This window comes from Myotis brandtii, unplaced genomic scaffold (assembly GCF_000412655.1).
Source record: "Myotis brandtii unplaced genomic scaffold, ASM41265v1 scaffold67, whole genome shotgun sequence".
Taxonomy (NCBI): domain Eukaryota; kingdom Metazoa; phylum Chordata; class Mammalia; order Chiroptera; family Vespertilionidae; genus Myotis; species Myotis brandtii.
This window is the reverse complement of record NW_005370610.1, coordinates 1304222-1312889: the sequence shown is the minus strand read 5'-3', so window position 1 is coordinate 1312889 and position 8668 is coordinate 1304222.

The window sequence follows — 8668 nt, the reverse complement described above, 5'->3', positions numbered from 1 at the left end:
ATCCACTGAGCCAAACCAGTCAGGGCAAAACGTGGTTCTTATATTTGTTAAGAAATTCATCCACGGTCCTTAAAATGATGGAGCTAGGACATTCAAGCAAGGATGTAAGATTCCAGAAGCGAAGAGTTTAACTCTCAGAACTTGTGGTCCCTCCTATTAATGCTGGCAAAGTGTAGCCATTATAAATTATATTGGAAAGTGGCAAAAGAAAAGTCAAGGGAAATGTAAGTAATTAGAAGAGTGTGGCAATACACTGGAGACCAGTAGAAAATTTAATGAAGTTAAAATACAGGGTCTATAAGGATAATTAAATTAACCCTTTAGATGATGAAATATATCTTTATTTCTATATATAATGACTGAATTAAGCAATGGACTTTTGGCTTTTTTTTGTAAGAAAATATAAAAATAAAATAAATAATTAGATTAGGTGCAGCAGGGAATCTTTGAGAATTAGCTGAATCAAATTAAGAAAAAAACTTGAAACTGGGTAAATCCCTGTATACTCTGATACTCATAATTTAGCAAGAATGAGGGCTGTCATCTACTTAACTCTCTTAAATCACTTGAACATTTAATAAGACACTGAAAATATTAAATTGAAATAAACTATGTTGCATGATTATTTCAATTGAATAATAAATATTTTAATGAAAATATAAATTAACTATGATAATCAAATCATATTTTATATGCATGAAAGAAAAGAGTAATTCAATCCTCTCATGATATGTTTTTAGTACAAATAATTATCTTTAATAGTTCTACTTTGTTTGTTAATCTGAACTCCTGAATACTAATATTTTCTACAGAGATCTAGTCGTATTGTAAGAAAAGAGACTTGTGTAACCAACTTTTTAAATGTCCTTAAAACACTACAGTTGGCAAAATCCCGACCCAAGTGTAAAATAAGCTTAGTTCCCAATTAAAATGTTACAAGTTGGTACTAAATTTAAGCAACAATTTGAAGCCTTCACTAACACAAAAGTTGTCACCATTTTTTTAAAAGGTGGTAGACAATTCTGCACTAAGACAGAAAATTTTAAAAGTACTCTAAAGAGCAAATTCAAAGGTAGAAGCAATGAAGAAATAGAGTACTGGGTTAAAATGTATTGTTAGCATGTTCCATTAATTTATTTATTTTTCTTCTTTCTTGCTTCAAAAAGCTTTACTGTTTTATTTGGTCCAATGCATGAGAGAGGGGTCCAGGTTGATTAAAAGGATGCCTAGTGGTCTCAGGGAGAGGCTCAGGTAAAAGCCAGACACTAGGGAAAATCATGTTCCATTTTTTTAATGGTACATTAAAAGAAAGAGGGAGGAAGACCTTAGAGATGTATTGAAATTTATTATTCTCTTAAGTGTGTGATAATTATTGCCTAATTATGATGACCAATTTTAAGGTAAAATAATGTTAGCTTAGAAAATTCACTTTTCATGAAAAATATTATAGCATCATATAATTCAACTTAAAGTTCTTTAAACGCTTCTGACACTCATTGCATTTCAGAAGAATTTATGCCCTGAGAAAATCAGGTATGTTTCTCTACTTACTGAGATTGGATATCCATGCCACCAGCACAGTCCCATCCACAGAAGTAATTAAATATCATTTCTTACAATGGCACTGTTCAAGCTGCAAGTTGAGGTTCAAACGTGGTTTAATAGTTTCACCATCAAATGTGAAGAGTTTTATTATCCAAGAGATGTTGCACATTTACAATTTACTTAGTAGAATAGATTTGCCGGTATCTTGATAATTCTCAGCTTACATACATACATTAATAGACAGTGGCCTTCAAACTCCACCTTCTTTTTCATTAGATAACTCTAATGATAACTATGCTCAACCAAAACAGACAGTAATAACAATAATGAGGGTGATTTCAGGATGAGGGCTTGGCACGAATAAGCTTAAACCTAATCCATGGGGGGAAAAGATTACACTTATATTATGCATAGATATCTTTTTCTCAATTTTTACCTTTTAAAAATCATGTTTAACACTTAAAGAAAAAGCAACTTTGTGATTATATTTTATATACTGAGCTTCTTCCATATGTTGAGGGGCTATCACCGTGAAAGGAGCACATTCCGCTTAGAGATGAGGCAGCGTGTTTTAAACATGAATAGAGGCCACTGACTGCATGTGTTTCAAAGAAAGCACTTCTCTAAAAAAAAGCATGTCTATTCCAACTTTATTAAAACAGTAATCTTATTTTTTCTATCTCAGCGTAAAACAGACAGAATCATTTTGAGTCAAAATTAATTTTTCATTTACTAAAACATAGTCAATATTGTGGGAGCACAATGAGAAAGAAGGGATCATGAGTCAGGAACTGATCATACCCTTGTATAGACTGACATGGAGTTATCTGCACATATATTTTATTTTATTCAACTCTCCCCTGAAATATAGACTTGCACACTTCTAAATTATACTTAACTTAGTATAGATCATGATAAAGAGTCTTGAGTTTAATTTAAACATAATGAGGACCTTTGATTATTTGAAAGCTTGGAATGGTATAAGATGATTTAAATCTCTAAGAGTTCAATCTGTCCATCATGCAGTGAAGGGATTAGGTGAACACAGAGACAAGGGGGCTAGTTAGGAGAGCATTTGAATGAATCATACAGGAAATAATGGTGTCTTCAACTACCAGGGTGTTAGTGAAGTAGGAAGACGTTTGCTTATCATGGACAGGATTTGTAGATTTGTATATTAGAATGAGAAGATGGAAGCAAGAGAAAGAGAGGAATGAGGAACACGTATAGTTACTGACCAGAGCAAATGGTGCATATTGACTTTATATACTAAAATAAGGACAGTCCAAAGGTGAGTTTGAAAAATATGGAATCAAAATGCCCTTTGGATATGTTGGAATTGGCATACTATTAGAGATTCTTGTGGAGTTAAGTAGCAAGTTAAGTATAATTTAGAAGTGTACAAGTCTATATTTTTGGGGAGAGTTGAATAAGATATAAAATATATGTGGGGATAACTCCATGTCAGTCTATACAAGGGTTGTTATTTGCTCTACTTAGGAATATCCACACTTTCAGGGAAGTTACCTAACATTCAGTTAGAAAGCCCACATCCAGAGAATAGTAGTGTAAAAACTATTTTAACTATCTTTATCACCACAGCTTTGTTAATTTTTATAGTAAATTTTAAAAAAGTAGTTTTATGAGATCAGAAGACTATCAATTATCATAACAAATTTTAGAAATGGGCTGTTATTTGGTAAATTTATTGGTATTCAGGATTGGCTGGATGATTTTAGAGATATTTTTCACACATACATAACAATCTTAGGGATCTGGATCTCTTGGGATGGTGGACAGGATTTACCCCAAAATGTGTCTAAGCCCAGCTATTGATTAGTAGAATCCTGGTTGTCTCATTCTGTTTACTATCTCCCTCCTTCCAAACTATTAGTGTGTCTGACACAAGTAAACTTTTCACGAAAAGTATAGTGGGAGAATTTGAAACAACAGAAAGATGGAATTTCATCATCTTCATTGGACAAACTGTGACACCTTTGTAGTAAAGATTTGTTTAATACATGTTTGTAGATGCAACAGAATTTAGTTGGTGAGGTTTTGGGAAAGTGTATAACTCTCACCCGACTCTCACTTCGGCAGCCAATATCATCAGGACTTGTCAAGAGCAAATTGGCTTGAGTCAACCTGGAACACTGGGCTTGTCTGAAGGTGCCTGTAATAACGCTCTATGCAATATGGTGCAGGGAAAGCAGGAAGGGAGATGAGAGAACTTGGAGACAAAGTGTTTGACTGTCACTGCTGCTGTTGATGAAGACAAGTGTGCTCACCAAAGTTCTTTTACAAATCTGCTGAGGTGTTCCACGGCAGACAAACAAAACTTTTATAAGGTTAGGCAAGATAGAAAACCCTTCAACATAATGAGAATGAATCCCTTCTCTCTGATGAAGCTCTATACCCCCTTCTCTCTTCCAATGATAGTCTATAGAGGAAAAGTGTTCAAATACACACAAGTTTGAGCCTAATTATCCAAAGATTAATTATTCCTCATCTAGGTATTTCCCTTCTCTTAACTTCTCTCAAATCATATGTAAACTCATCATAACCTGTGATATAAAAGTATTTATTCCAAATGCTTATTAATGTAACCTGTCTCCGAAGGAGATTGCTAACTCCTCAAGGTCAGGGGAGAGATAAAGAGAGGACACTTGACAAGGGAGTGGAATTAGAAAATAGGATAACAAATGGACTTTACCTGTCTCCACCCATGTAGAAATGGGGTCTTTTCAGAGAAAAATGCCATGTTCTCCCAAGGATGCACTGTCTCACGTAGGAATTACACATTTTCATTAGCCAGGGTCCTTGATGGAACTTAGCCTATTCCTTAGTGTGCTGAATCCTTCCCTTTATTTCACTTCACCAATCTCCAGGTCTCAGCTCCCTCAGCATCACACTCAGTGTGATGGGTGTTGTTTGGAGCGCTCTAAGAATTCTTCATTTCTTTCCACTTAGGGATGCTCAGTTCTCTCCAAAAAAAGAAATGCAAGAACTTTGTTAATTATAGCAAAAGACTGGTGAAATTGAATTCTATGACTTTGTCACCGTAAGCAGTTGTTGATTTTCTGGTGTTCAGGAATATTCCCAAATAGATATCTATGCTTCTGCTCATTGATGTAGCAACACAGTTAGTTTTCACCCCATTTCCAATTCTAAAACCATATAACATGCAACTGTGATAGCTCATAATTAGTCTACACATAAATTAATGGTAATCATGCACTATAAATAGTCTCACCCATTCAAATGTAAAGTCCATGGAGGCAGACCAGTATCTCTAATGCTATGGTAGAGAGTAAAGTGACTCCCATCCTTAGATGACCACATCCTAATCTCTGGAATGCAGGAATATCTTACCTTCCTTAAATAAAGGTACTTTGCAGATGTCATTTAGATCAACATTATTTCCATTCGAGATTATCCTGGTGGGCACAATCTAGACAGGTAAATCCATAAGAGTGGAGAAACTTTCCAACTATGGTCAGCCAGCAAGAGGGACTATCAAAGAACGGACAGAAATATATTATATCCCTTTATTTAAAAGCAGAGTAGGGGGTGGGGGGCAAGAGCAAAGAAATGCCTCCAGAAGCTGGAAAAGTCAAGGAAGCACATTTTCCCCTAAAGCTTCCAGGAAAAATAAATTAGACTTGCTGATACCTTGATTATATATAGCCTGTGAGACCTGTCTTGGACTTTTGACTAACAGAACTGTAAGATAAGGAATTTGTGTTGTTTTAATAGACTAGTCTGTGGTAATTTATTTCTTACAGCAGGTAACAGAGAATTAATACAATTGCTTGGCACAGACTGGGAAATCAATAATTATTTAATGAACAAATAATGAGTTAGTGAATCTATCACACAACTATGTAGAATTTTTCAGTACTATCAATCTAATGTCTAATGAATCTAATGAAAGTTTTTATTTGCAATTATCAAATGTGTTTTATGTAATTGTATTTAACTATTTTGTTTTAGTTCAACAATATTTTAATTATAATTTTATTTAATTATATTTTCTCATATTCTTCATTCTAAATTCTACTGTATTTTGTTATGAGTGATAGAAATTAGTTCTTCTAAGCACAGACCAAGTCTTGCATGAAAACTTGTCAACATTATATACTTATTTCTCCACCACACATAGTACTGGACACATCAAAAGAATCATTAAGTGCTTATTGCAAAATTAATTAAAATCCTATTTCAACTTCATAGTTAGTCATTTCAATCACTCCTTTGTATATGAAATCAACTCCTTGGCTTTTCTCAATTTTTGCTGTTCTCATATGGCTAAACTTCAACTCTGTTTAAATCTAACTTTCTACCTAAACTCACTCCTATATATAGATAGAAGTAGTCCAACTTTATACATGTTAATTTATCTCAAACAATATCTTACCATTAACTAAGCATTCCTTAGTGCATTCACTTCCCTAATTTCTCAAACATCTATTTCAAAATTTCTCCACTCTCCCCAACTCTTCAAAATCTCCCTCTCCTTCCTTTCACCTGGGCAACTGCACTTGCTAATATAATATGAAATTAAAATAAATACAAAATAACTTCTACCCACTTACACTTGTGCCCCTTACAAATGTTCTTCTGTTCTTATGGATACAAATCTAGTTCAGGCAAAACTCTCAATTTGAACTATTAAAAGATAAACTGAGGCATATTACAAATGTTGAATTTATTTGAGCAAAAATTTGATTTAAATATTATAGCAGATAGAAATGATCTTAAAAGAGCTGTACCAAATGAAAGACTTATATGCAGAAAGGAGCAGGAACAAAGAAGCTATACTAGGGAAAAAAGCATGTTGCCTCTTGCAATGTTACTTCTCTTTAGGACACGGCAGGGGTCTATGAGGCAGATTACCTAACTAGTGCTGATCTGGTGATATCTGATTGACTGATTTAAGATTCCATTTCTGAAAGAGTTGAAATTGTAATTGAATTAAGTCTTGGTTTGTGAATGAAGCTTAGCAAAAGTGATTCCATTTGGGCTTCTTGTCTTATTTGTAATAATACACTTCTCAAATATATTGTACCAGCATTCCTCTCTCTTTTGTCTATATTCATTGATTTTCATTTATTTTATCAGGAGAGTACATATTTCTACTTACTTAGTTTTTTACTTAATTGTTTAATAATATCTTAAATTTAATAATCCTCAAAACTGAGTTCCTTGCCTTTGACGTCAAATCTGTCCCTCCTGCTTAAAAAATGCTAATTTTACTTTTACACATGACCAGGCTCCAAATCCTAGAATAAATCTTTGCCTGCTTTTTTTCCTCTCACCCCTCCCAATCTTATCAATTCAAAACCTTGTTTTGCATTAAATTCCAGCTATATATGAGAATTTAACTACCTTGATTCATATGGCTTCTTCTTTCTTCTGTTATTGTATAACTAGACTATACACAATATAGTGGCTGCAGTGATCTGTTAAAATTTATTTAGAATATACTTACTATGTTACTCAAACTCTTGCATTGTTTTCACATTTTACTCTGGAAAAATAGAAATAAAAAAACCTCCAAGGCCTAATCATATATGAATTCTGGCCTTCATTTTTTTAACTTTATGCCCTCATCTCTTTTCTTACTTTCCTCACTTTTCTTTGACCTCTGTCTGCTTTCCTATTCCTTAAAAACAACCAGCACACACACCCACTTCTGGGTCTTTGCAATTGCAGTTTTCTCTACATGCATTGCTCCTACTCTGTTCCTCAGTTCTTACAGGTCTCAAATGTCACCTCATTGGGGAAACTTTTCTTGACATTCTCTATATAATTGACATTCATCCCCAGTACACCCTGCTCAGCTTTAATATTTTTTATCCCTACCTAACTTGCTATACATTCTATTTGACTCATCATCTGCACTTCCCTCACCCCAGTTACAATGAAAGCTTCGGGATTGCAGTTTTTATCTTTTATCCTCTTTTGTTGATCCCTAATATGGAGCACTTGGTTCCTCAATAAATCTTGGATGAAAGAAGGAGTAAACAACCATAAAGAAAAATGGCATGTTAACTTGCTTAAACATTTCCTATCATTTAGTTGACAAAAGGCCCTGGAACAAAGAATTTGCTCCAACTCTTGTATGACATCATAGACATAACTACATCTAATATTTCAGACAGGGAGCTGAGCTGCTCTTAGTATCTTCATTTTACTTATTTAAATTTTTAAATATATTTTTTATTGATTTCAGAGAGGAAGGGAGAGAGAGAGAGAGATAGCAACATGAATGATGAGAATCATTGATTGGCTGCCTCCTGCATGCCCCTGACTGGGGATCCAGTCTGCAACCAGGGCATGTGCCCTTGACAGGAATTGGACCTGGGTCCCTTCATCATGCAGGCCAATGCTCTATTCACTGAGCAAAACCAGCTAGGGCTACTTATTTAATTTTTTTTATTGATTTCAGAGAGGAAGAGAGAGAGAGAGAAACATCAATGATGAGAAAGAATCATTGATCAGCTGCCTCCTGCACTCCCTACACTAGGGATTGAGCCCACAACCCAAACATATGCCTTGATCACGAATCAAACCATGACCTCCTGGTTCATAGGTAGACATTCAACCACTGAGCCATGCCAGCTGGGCAGTCGTAGTATATTTATGTTTAAATGGAGAAAATTGTACCTTTACAACATTCGCTTTATTTGAATACAATACATGGAAACATATCTTATTATCATGAAGCATACACAAATTTTAAAAAGTACTACTTCTCTAACTTTCTTGACAACTCCATTAATTCAGTAGGTCAGCTATTTTAATTTAAAGCAAAAATAATAATAATTTAAGATAATAATTATTACTATCATCACATATAGAATATTTATGTGAAAGACACTGGGTAGCGCCCTTGGCACTTAGCATAAGAGATGTGTACATTGCCCTAGCTGATTTGGCTCAGTGAATAGAGGGTCAGCCTGTGGACTGAAGGGTCCCGGTTTCAATTCCAGTCAAGGGCATATGCCTGGGTTGCGGCTTGATCCCCCAATAGGGGGTGTGCAGAAGGCGGCCAATCAATGATTCTCTCTCATCATTGATGTTTCTCTCTCTCCCTCTCCCTTATTCTCTGAAATCAATA